At 41.6% G+C, this 11,436-nt stretch overlaps 1 long non-coding RNA gene across 1 annotated transcript; it reads right to left on the bottom strand.

Moving 5' to 3' along the window:
* Positions 1 to 2,385: 2,385 nt before the first annotated feature.
* On the bottom strand, positions 2,386 to 8,830 carry LOC139539514 (uncharacterized). The gene is made up of 4 exons (XR_011667958.1): positions 8,689 to 8,830; positions 6,623 to 6,747; positions 4,553 to 4,610; positions 2,386 to 4,141 (listed from the first exon to the last, which is right to left on the bottom strand). It is a non-coding gene; the product is annotated as an uncharacterized lncRNA (long non-coding RNA).
* Positions 8,831 to 11,436: the final 2,606 nt, after the last annotated feature.

Genomic DNA, 11,436 nt, shown 5'->3' with positions numbered 1-11,436 from the left:
TTCACAGCTTGTGAGTGTGACTTTGCAGTCGGCAGCATATTGTTGTTGAAGAATTGGGGTGAGCTGTTGTAACTTCTCAGGGATTATGCTCTGTTCTGTGTTGAACTGTGATGTCATGCCTTTCATAGAGTCCAGTTATATCTGCACCCTAACACAAGGCCATTGTGTTCTGGAACTGTTACTTGTATAAATAACTATTGTGATAATGCTGTTCATTGACTACAGCTCAGCGTTCAACACCATAGTGCCCACAAAGCTCATCACTAAGCTAAGGACCCTGGGACTAAACACCTCCCTCTGTAACTGTATCCTGAACTTCCTGACGGGCCGCCCCCAGGTGGTAAGGGTAGGCAACAACACGTCTGCCACGCTGATCCTCAACACAGGGGCCCCTCAGGGATGCATGCTTAGTTCCCTCCTGTACTCCCTGTTCACCCACGACTGGGTAGCCAAACACGACTCCAACACCATCATTAAGTTTGCTGACGACACAACAGTGGTAGGCCTGATTACAGACAATGATGAGATGCCAGTATGGTGCCAAGACAACAACCTCTACCTCAATGTGAGCAAGACAAAGGACCCGATCGTGGACTACAGGAAAAGGCGGGTCGAACAGGCCCCCATTAATATCGACAGGGCTGTAGTGGAGCGGGTTGAGAGCTTCAAGTTCCTTGGTGTCCACATCGTCAACAAACTAACATGGTCCAAGCACACCAAGACAGTCGTGAAGAGGGAACGACAACACCTTTATCCCCCTCAGAGACTGAAAAGATTTGGCATGGGTCCTCAGATCCTCAAAAGGTTCTACAGCTGCACCATCGAGAGCATCCTGACTGGTTGCATCACTGCCTGGTATGGCAACTGCTTGGCCTCCAACCGCAACGCACTACAGAGGGTAGTACATCCCTGGGGGCAAGCTTCCTGCCATCCAGGACCTCTATACCAGGCGGTGTCAGAGGAAGGCCCAAAAATTGTCAAAGACTCCAGCCATCCTAGTCATAGACTATTCTCTCTGCTACCGCACGGCAAGCGGTACCGGAGCGCCAAGTCTAGGTCCAAGAGGCTTCTAAACAGCTTCTACCCCCAAGCCATAAGACTCCTGAACACCTAGTCAAATGGCTACCCAGACTATTTGCATTGCCCCCCCCCCTCTCTCCACAACACTGCCACTCTCTGTTGTCATCTATGCATAGTCACTTTAATAACTCTACCTACATGTACATACTTCAAGAGGTCAACCGATTAATTGGCATGGCCGATTAATTAGGACCGATATCAAGTTTTCATAACAATCGGTAATCTGACTTTTTGGACGCCGATTATGGCCGATTACATTGCAATCCATGATGAAACTCCGTGGCAGGCTGACCACCTGTTACGCGAGTGCAGCATCAAAAGGACCTGTGGCTGCAAGGAGCCAAGGTAAGTTGCTAGCTAGCATTAAACTTATCTCATAAAAACAATCAATCTTTTTATTTATTTAAATTTTATCCCCTTTTCTCCCCAATTTTCGTGGTATCCAATCGCTAGTAATTACTATCTTGTCTCATCGCTACAACTCCCGTACGGGCTTGGGAGAGACGAAGGTCGAAAGCCATGCGTCCTCCGAAGCACAACCCAACCAAGCCGCACTGCTTCTTAACACAGCGCGCCTCCAACCCGGAAGCCAGCCGCACCAATGTGTCGGAGGAAACACCGTGTACCTGGCCCCCTTGGTTAGCGCGCACTGCGCCCGGCCCGCCACAGGAGTCGCTGGAGCGCGATGAGACAAGGATATCCCTACCGGCCAAACCCTCCCTAACCCGGACGACGCTAGGCCAATTGTGCGTCACCCCACGGACCTCCCGGTCGCGGCCGGCTGCGACAGAGCCTGGGCGCGAACCCAGAGACTCTGGTGGCGCAGCTAGCACTGCGTTGCAGTGCCCTAGACCACTGCGCCACCCGGGAGGCCAAAAACAATCAATCTTAACATAATCACTAGTTAACTACACATGGTTGATGATATTACTAGGTTAACTAGCTTGTCCTGCGTTGCATATAATCAATGCGGTGCCTGTTAATTTATCATCGAATCACAGCCTAATTCAACTTCGCCAAACGGGTGATGATTTAACAAAAGCGCATTCGTGAAAAAAGCACATTCGTTGCACAAATGTACCTAACCATAAACAGCAATGCCTTTGTTAAAATCAATACACAAAAGTATATTTTTTATAAACCTGCATATTTAGTTAAAATAAATGCATGTTAGCAGGCAATATTAACTAGGGAAATTGTGTCACTTCTCTTGCGTTCAGTGCAAGCAGAGCAACAGTTTGGGCCGCCTGGCTCGTTGCGAACTGTGTTTCTTCCTAACAAAGACCATAATTAATTTGCCAGAATTTTACATAATTATGACATAACATTGAAGGTTGTGCAATGTAACAGCAATATTTAGACTTGGTTGCCACCCGTTTGACAAAATACGGAATGGTTCCATATTTCACTGAAAGAATAAACGTTTTGTTTCCGAAATGATAGTGTCACACCCTGATCTGTTTCACCTGTCCTTGTGATTGTCTCCACCACCTCCAGGTGTCGCTTATTTTTCCCAGTGTATTTATCCCTGTGTTTCCTGTCTCTCTGTGCCAGTTCGTCTTGTATGTTTAGTCAAGTCAACCAGCGTGTTTTTCCCGTACTCCTTTTCTATTCACTTTTTATAGTCCTCCCGGTTCTGACCCCTGCCTGACTCTGGACTACTTTCCTGCCTGCATGATCATCCTTCCTGTCCTGACCTTGATTCTGCCTGCCCTTTGGTACCTATTGAACTCTGATCTGGTTTTGACCTTTTTGCCTGTCCACGACCATTCTCTTGCCTACCCCTTTGGATTAATAAACATTGTAAGACTCCAACCATCTGCCTCATGTACACAGTACATGTCACAACCACGTCTCCAACTAAACAGACAGGCAAAGACCTAACATCTGCCTCCAACCATCTGCCTCCAGATGTCTGCATCTGGGTCTCGCCTTGTGCCTTGATAGATAGTTTCTGGATTTGACCATATGAATGACCAAAGGCTAGTACTTCTGTGTGTTTATTATAATTAAGTCTATGATTTGATATTGATAGAGCAGTCTGACTGAGAGGTGGTAGTCAGCAGCAGGCTCGTAAGCATTCATTCAAACAGCACTTTACTACGTTTGCGAGCAGCACTTAGCAATGCTTGAAGCACAGCGCTTTTTATGACTTCAAGGCTATCAACTCCCGAGATTAGGCTGGCAATACTATAGTGCCTATAAGAACATCCAATAGTCAAAGGTATATGAAATACAAATGGTATAGAGAGAAATAGTCGACGCGTCATAATTCCTATAATAACTACACCCTAAAACTTCTTAAATGGAAATATTGAAGAACTGGGAATATTGAACCACCAGCTTTCATATGTTCTCATGTTCTGAGCAAGGAACTTAAACGTTAGCTTTTTTACATGGCACATATTGCACTTTTACTTTCTTCTCCAACACTTTGTTTCTGCATTATTTAAACCAAATTGAACATGTTTCATTATTTATTTGAGACTAAATAGATTTTATTTATGTATTATATTAAGTTAAAATAAAAGGGTTCATTGTTCATTCAGTATTGTTGTAATTGTCATTATTACAAATATAAAAATCGTCCGATTAATCGGTATCGGCTTTTTTTGGTCCTCCAATAATCGGTGTCAATATTGGCGTTAAATATCCACTTTAGAGTCACCATTAGAAGACAAAAATCTCTGAGGAGCTCAACCTCACCTTGTACTGTCTGCCCCTATAGCCTGCACACGACACAGGACCCGGATCACATTCCCATCAACAACTCCCGTCACCGGGGCAACAGAGGTCACAGGTCATGTCAGTGAACGATGACTTCAAAGAGGGATGGGTAAAAATACTTGAAAACATACGTAGGTAGATCTGGAGATGTTAAGACAGTCAAAAGGGTGAGAGCAAAGGTGTGTGAGAGCGTGCCTGTGTGTGTGTGCCCGCAGAGAGGGAGCTCTGACCTGCCCCAGTGTGATGGACCAGCGGTGTAGCGGCCCACTCCAGTCAGCAGTTTCAGCAAAGCCTCAACCGTCCTGGGCATCTCTCCTCCCAGCTCTGATAATACCTGTACTACCCATCACAGTCAGACAGGACAACAAAAACAACACACCCTCAGAACTCACTACAGACAGAAAACACACGCTCAAAAGTTTATAACAACACAGTACATGTCACAACCACATCTCCAACTAAACAGACAGGCAAAGACCTAACATCTAAGATAAGATCCTATTTTTGACAGAGACAGAGGCAGTTGACAAAATTAACCAAAGAGTGCTCTCCACTTGTCATATTATACAAGTGACACGTTTGTGTTGTGGTAAGCCTTTCTTTTGCAAGAACATACAGTAAATACTATCTGCTATATATATATTCAGATCTTCCCCGGGAGTAGTACCCAAGCCCCGCCCACATCTGATTGACTTCCTGTGCAGATGAAAACCATGACAAGATGGTCAGAATTCATTTTAATCACCTCCAGTGTAGCTGCTGCAAGATCCTGTACTGTTGGCCACCGTTGGAAAAGAACCAGGCTAAAACACAACAAGAAGAAATCAATCCAAATGGCATTATTTATGTGTTTACTAAGTCTGCTCAAATTTACATTTTTGTCAGTTAGCAGGCACTTTTATCCAGTGACTTACAGGAGCGATTAGGGTTAAGTGCCTTGCTCAAGGGCACATCGGCAGATTTTTCACCAAGTCGACTCAGGGATTCGAGCCAACAACCGGTTGGTTACTGGCCCAATGGTCTTAACCGCAACGCTACCTGCCACCACAAATCAATCAGACTTCATACTAGACAGACAGACTGGCTTACATTCATCCACTAACAGTGTTGTAAAGTACTTAAGTAAAAATACTTTAAAGTACTACTTAAGTCGTTTTTTGGGGTATCTGTACTTTACTTCACTATTTATATTTTTGACAAATTTTACTTTTACTCCACTACATTCCTAAATAAAATAATGGACTTTTTACTCCATACATTTCCCATGATACCCAAAAGTACTCATTACATTTTGAATGCTTAGCAGGACAGGAACAGGGTCCAATTCACACACTTATCAAGAGGACATCCCTGGTTATCCCTACTCTATCTGATGTGGCGGACTCACTAAAAGCAAATGCTTCATTTGTAAATTATGTCTGAGTATTTGAGAGTGTGCCCCTGGCTATCTGTACATTTTAAAAACTTTTAAAAAACATGGATTTTAGCAATTACATTTACTTTTGATACTTAAGTATATTTAAAAACCCTTTTAGACTTTTAGTAAAGTAGTATTTTACTCAGTGACTTTCACTTGAGTCATTTTCAATTAAGGTGTCTTTACTTTTACTCAAGCATGACCATTAGGTAGTAATCGATCACAGTGGCAACCTGGGTCTGCTGTAACATGATTTCCGAGACCCAAACTTGAGACGAAACGAGGCAGATAAATGACGAAAAGGCCCACTAGATAGATCATCACACAGAGCGGAGCATGCAGCCTCTGGTGTCCTGATGTTGATGTCCGGTTCTGTCAGAGCCTATTAAAGCTGCAATATGTAACTTTTTGGGCGACCTGACCAAATTCACATAGAAATGGGAGTTATAGATCTGTCATTCTCATTGAAAGCAAGTCTAAGAAGCAGTAGATCTGCTCTATGTGCAACAATTTCTATGCTTCCTTGTTCTTTACTTTCGGTTTTGTATAAGCCTGCCAGCTTCAACCACCTGAAAACACAATACTGTTGGTTATGGAAAATACATTTCATAGCAGTTTAGATGGTACAATGATTCTCTACACTATACGTGCTACACGTATTGAACCTTTAAGTCAAATCATATTCCTTGGGGGAACGCAAAATGCATTCTACCTAGCCTTTTCTATACCATATAGCAACTCATGGATTATATTCTAACACACTTTCCAATGGTATAAGGGAGTAAATTCGTACACATTTAATAATCATGATCATCAGTACAATAGAGTCAGTACAATAGAGACAGAAATTATATCATATATCATGTTCTATTAACACTGTGGTCAGTACACTCAGTGGCTATGGAACCCTGACCTGTTCACCGGACATGCTACCTGTCCCAGACCTGCTGTTTTAAACTCTCTAGAGACAGCAGGAGCGGTAGAGATACTCTGAATGATCGGCTATGAAAAGCCAACTGACATTTACTCCTGAGGTGCTGACCTGTTGCACCCTCGACAACCACTGTGATTATTATTATTATTTGCTGGTCATCTATGAACATTTGAACATCTTGGCCATGTACTGTTATAATCTCCACCCGGCACGGCCAGAAGAGGACTGGCCACCCCTCATAGCCCGGTTCCTCTCTAGGTTTCTTCCTAGGTTCTGGCCTTTCTAGGGAATTTTTCCTAGCCACCGTGCTTCTACACCTGCATTGCTTGCTGTTTGGGGATTTAGGCTGGGTTTCTGTACAGCACTTTGTGAGATCAGCTGATGTAAGAAGGGCTATATAAATACATTTGATTGATTGATCATGCCTTGAAACTGTGATGAGTGCATTATGTCATTCTCTTTACCATGGCTCTCCAGGGTAGCTCTCTATTCCCCTAGTCATACCAGTCCAGGAGATGTGTCCTGGATAGTGTGATGTCAGTAGGATCATGGAACGAATGACATGTAGACACAGCAGTCTCCATGGGCTCTGAGGGGAGGGAAGACATTACAGCATGACATTATGAAATCACAGATTTTCGGTTGTGGAAATCACTCAAATGAATCAAAACAGTCAATAGAGGGTCAAGGTAGAGGGAAAGAAAGAACAAATGTCAGACAAAGACACCGAGAGAGAGAAAGACAGAGAATTAAAGATTTGAGAGAGTGGGTGAGAGACAGTCAGAGAAAGAATAGAAGACTAGAACTAGAATGTTATTTGGTCCTAAACAGAGAGTACACAGTGGCAGAATACCTGACCACAGTGACTGACCCGAACTTAAGGAAAGCTTTGACTATGTACAGACTCAGTGAGCATAGCCTTGCTATTGAGAAAAGCTGCCGTAGGCAGACATGGCTCTCAAGAGAAGACAGGCTATGTGCGCCCTGCCCACAAAATAAGGTGGAAACTGAGCTGCACTTCCTAACCTCTTGCCAAATGTATGACCATATTAGAGACACATATTTCCCTCAGATTACACAGACCCACAAAGAATTTGAAAACAAACACAATTGTTTATAAACTCCCATATCTATTGGGTGAAATACCAGTGTGCCATCACAACAGCAAGATTGTGACCTGTTGCCACTGTGGCAACCAGTGAAGAACAAACACCATTGTAAATACAACCCATATTTATGTTTATTTATTTTCCCTTTTGTACTTTAACTATTTGCATATCGTTACAGCACTCTATATAGACATAATATGACATTTGAAATGTCTTTATTCTTTTGGAACGTCGTAAGTGTAATGTTTACTGTTCATTTTTATAGTTTATTTCACTTTTGTTTATTATCTACTTCACTTGCTTTGGCAGTGTTAACATACTTTTCCCATGCCAATCAAGCCCTTGAATTGATGCAAAAGTAGGCCTAGCTACAATACCTTCTTTCACAGTTTCTTTTGATATTTTCCGCGGTTTTGTCCAGCACAACTCTCTTCTCCTTCTGCATAGCTGATAGTAGCCTGCTAATAATAACATAAAATCTCCCTATTTTGGTACGTATGTAGGCTACAGTTGACAAATTCAACTAATTACTAGTGGAGATATTATCAACAATCAAAAACAATGTCCAATATTGTTCATGCAAAACTGATAAAGCAGTTTGTTTAATTTCAGTCAGTTCGCACAAATCTCTCCCGCCACTAGTGACTGAATGGCAGTTTACAACATTTGATGGGAGGGGATCGACGGTCAGTGCCATCTGCGATCCTTGGGTTCCCTAACATTAACCCATACCCTTACCTAATCCTAATCCTAACATTAACATGAACCCGTACCTTAAACATTTTAAATGTCAACTTCAATGGAGTAGGGACGTCCCAAGGATCCGTGGACCGACACCGTCTGTCTCAGCTATTAGCTAAAGCGTGACTTCCCCTAGAGCTCTCCGCTAAATGTAAAGGGGCATAGCCCACTTGCACCATTTTCTATTAAGGTATCTTTACTTTTACTCAAGTATGACAATTTGTTACTTTTTCCACCACTGTAGTCAATACCTTTGGGAGAGATATTGGGTCATTCAGCAGATGCTCTTATCCAGAGCAACTGACAGCCAGGGCCCTGTTTGAATAATTTACAAATGCATAATTTCTTCCTTGTTCCCTTGAGGTTAGCACATGTACGTGGTTTGATCTATACTATATTGGATACATGTAAGCAAGGTTACCACCCTATGACTTACACCAATGTAACCATTTTAGATTCAGTAGTCAAACGGAGCCATGGAGTATGCAGCTAACCATTATAGTGAAACCTAAAGATACATTCATATTTATACATTATATAATGTGTTATGTAATAAATATGACAATAATGACAGTAAAACTGAATGAATATTAATGACAGAACGGCGTTAAGAAAATGCACAACAACACGCAGGTGTTATTGCGGCTTCTTTTTTTATTATTCGTGCACTGAATAATTACCATTAGAAAACGGGGAGATGCCTCATACTCTGGTAAATACGCCCGCCTCTGGTTGGTTGTTCACCTAAAAGAAAAAACTATTTTCTCAAATCTGCCAGTCCAATCCAACCACAACGCCGTTTTTTCATGCTCTTGAACTCCACTGTTGAGGAACAGCTAATGCACAAAGAGGGGGAAAAACATAATGCAGAGGTCAAATTGAGCACAAATGCAGAGGTGGAGAAGAGCGCTCCCTACTGGACCAACAACACCACTTCAAGTTCCAGCAACATCTGGCGCTCCAAATCAAGGATCAATCAAGGCCCGCTTAACTTGCTACTTCATGGTTAATTATTCTTATTATTTAAATTATTTAATTGTAGAATACTTAAAGCTCAATTCCTGGCTGCCATTGGGTTACAATGATCTGTTGAGCAATTTCGAAAACTATTGTCGTCATATCCTATTTTTAGGTCACAATTATATTTACTATAGAGAACTAGGGAACGATAACTTTGACATTGGCTTTATTTATTCTTGCTCACAGTTTATACAAACTGAAGAAATGCAGAATTTACATAATCACACATTGCATACAGAATAGCACGAGGAAACGCTTAGAATACATAACACATGGCAAACATAATACAAACACTGTCACGCCCTGACCATAGAGAGCCCTTGGTTCTCTATGGTGTAGTAGGTCAGGGCGTGACTAGGGGGTGTTCTAGGTTATATATTTCTATGTTGGTGCTCTTGGTATGGTTCCCAATTAGAGGCAGCTGATGTTCGTTGTCTCTAATTGGGGATCATACTTAAGGGTTCCCTGTTCCCACCTGCTTTGTGGGATATTGTTTTTGAGTGAGTGCATGTTGCACCTCAGTACTGCACGGTCGTTGTTTTAAGTTTCACTAAAAATAAAGATGTGGAACTCCAATCCCACTGCGCCTTGGTCGGTCTCTCCACACGGTCGTGACAAACACTTAGAATGCATAACACATGGCAAACATAATACAAACACTAATTGATGGGAAAACTGTATTGTGTCAACAACAAAAAACAAGACTTTGAAAAAGATGACTTGGCCATAAATACTTTAGACAGGAAGCTCTTTAGCCTATATTCTGGCATCATTTTCAGCACGGGACAGCTCTAATGATATAGTTAAGTTTAACTTTGTAACGAGTGCAAAGCGTGGTGTATTGGGAAACGGGTCTGACATCTTCGGCTGTTATTTTAAAGATGCATCATTAAAACACTCGTATGCCTAAGTTCCATCAATATCGGGAAACCGGGCCCAGGGCAGATTAGTTTCAGACTATCTTTTTTTTTTTTTAAGTATATGATTACAGAAAAAAAGTAAGAGTTTGAACTTGATATTGTTTAGTTAAAATATACTAATCCGCTATTGTGTGCAGTAGTCTACATTACTGAACAATAGCCAGCTCTCTCACCCCGTTTGATGTAGTTATGACTGGATTGCCAATCCACGGTCTCTTTGGAAAAACAGTAACATTTGGTGCAATGTTTCACCAAGTCATCTGGACAGCTCTGACAAACTGCATGGGTCAGGGAGGAAAATAAAAACAATACATAAACTATGTTAAAATGCTGTTTTGACAGTTGCAGTAAAAATGTGCATTTTGAAAAAAACATCTAAGAAGAATGACATATACAAAGGGTGGTTATGGACAAATAAAGTAAATAATATCTGTGTTTCCCATATTAAATACAGGAGGCCCTTTACTTAGCCTACCCCTTGAGGTGGCTACAATAAATAGCCATCTGGGGGATTTTGGTGAATAGGGAGCTGAAGGCAGTTTGAAATCTTTCCTTATTGTTCTTCATATCAGTCCTCCCATTTTGTTTGCTTTTGATTGTGAAGAAAATAGTATCCCTCTCACTGGTTAAGGTAGTGTTCTGATCAGTGACATTGCTGAGGTCCAGTAGAAGTTGGTCCCTATGTTTAGACCTTGATAATGTGACTATCTGAAGTGTCATTCAGATCTTTCAACATCTCCTTTTCTTCAGTCACCTTATAGGCATAAGACGGTCTCTCTCGCTTCTCAGTTGGGTATGTTCTTCCATTTTCTCATCTTTGTCTTGACATAACTGAGAACTGAGGTTTTTCATTGCATCAAATTCTGTCTGAAGTGTATGTTTCGCTTAACAACTTCTCCTTTTCATTGGTTAAATGTTCAATGTGTTTTTGAAGCTGTTCCATCTCATTGCTCAATACAACACATTAGTCAATTCCAGGACTTTCTTGAGTTTGTTCGTCTCACTGCTTAGCTTCGTCTTGTCTTCTAACCTGTAATCATCTGCAGTCTGGACTAAGTATTTTCCTTAATCAGTATAGTTTTTCTTCCTGAAGTGTGGCCCTTTTCTTTTTCAACTGAATGTTTTGATTGATCAGAGTGCTAATACTATTCCGTAGCTTGGCTAATTGAGCATCGGTACACTTTGGTTCACCTATCGCTATAGGTAAAACCATTTAAAAAGTAACACATGACTTTAGAAACACATACAGTACCAGTCAACATTTTGGACACACCTACTCATTCAAGGGATTTTCTTTCTTTTACTATTTTCTACCTTGTAGAATAATAGTGAATACATCAAAACTATGAAATAACACATGTAGTAACCAAAAAGGTGTTAAATATATTTTAGATTCTTCAAAGTAGCCACCCTTTGCCTTGACAGCTTTTCACACTCTTGGCATTCTCTTAACCAGCTTCATGAGGAATGCTTTCCCAACAGTCTTGA

This window comes from Salvelinus alpinus, chromosome 15 (assembly GCF_045679555.1).
Source record: "Salvelinus alpinus chromosome 15, SLU_Salpinus.1, whole genome shotgun sequence".
Lineage (NCBI taxonomy): Eukaryota > Metazoa > Chordata > Actinopteri > Salmoniformes > Salmonidae > Salvelinus > Salvelinus alpinus.
This window is presented reverse-complemented; position numbering and strand designations above follow the sequence as displayed.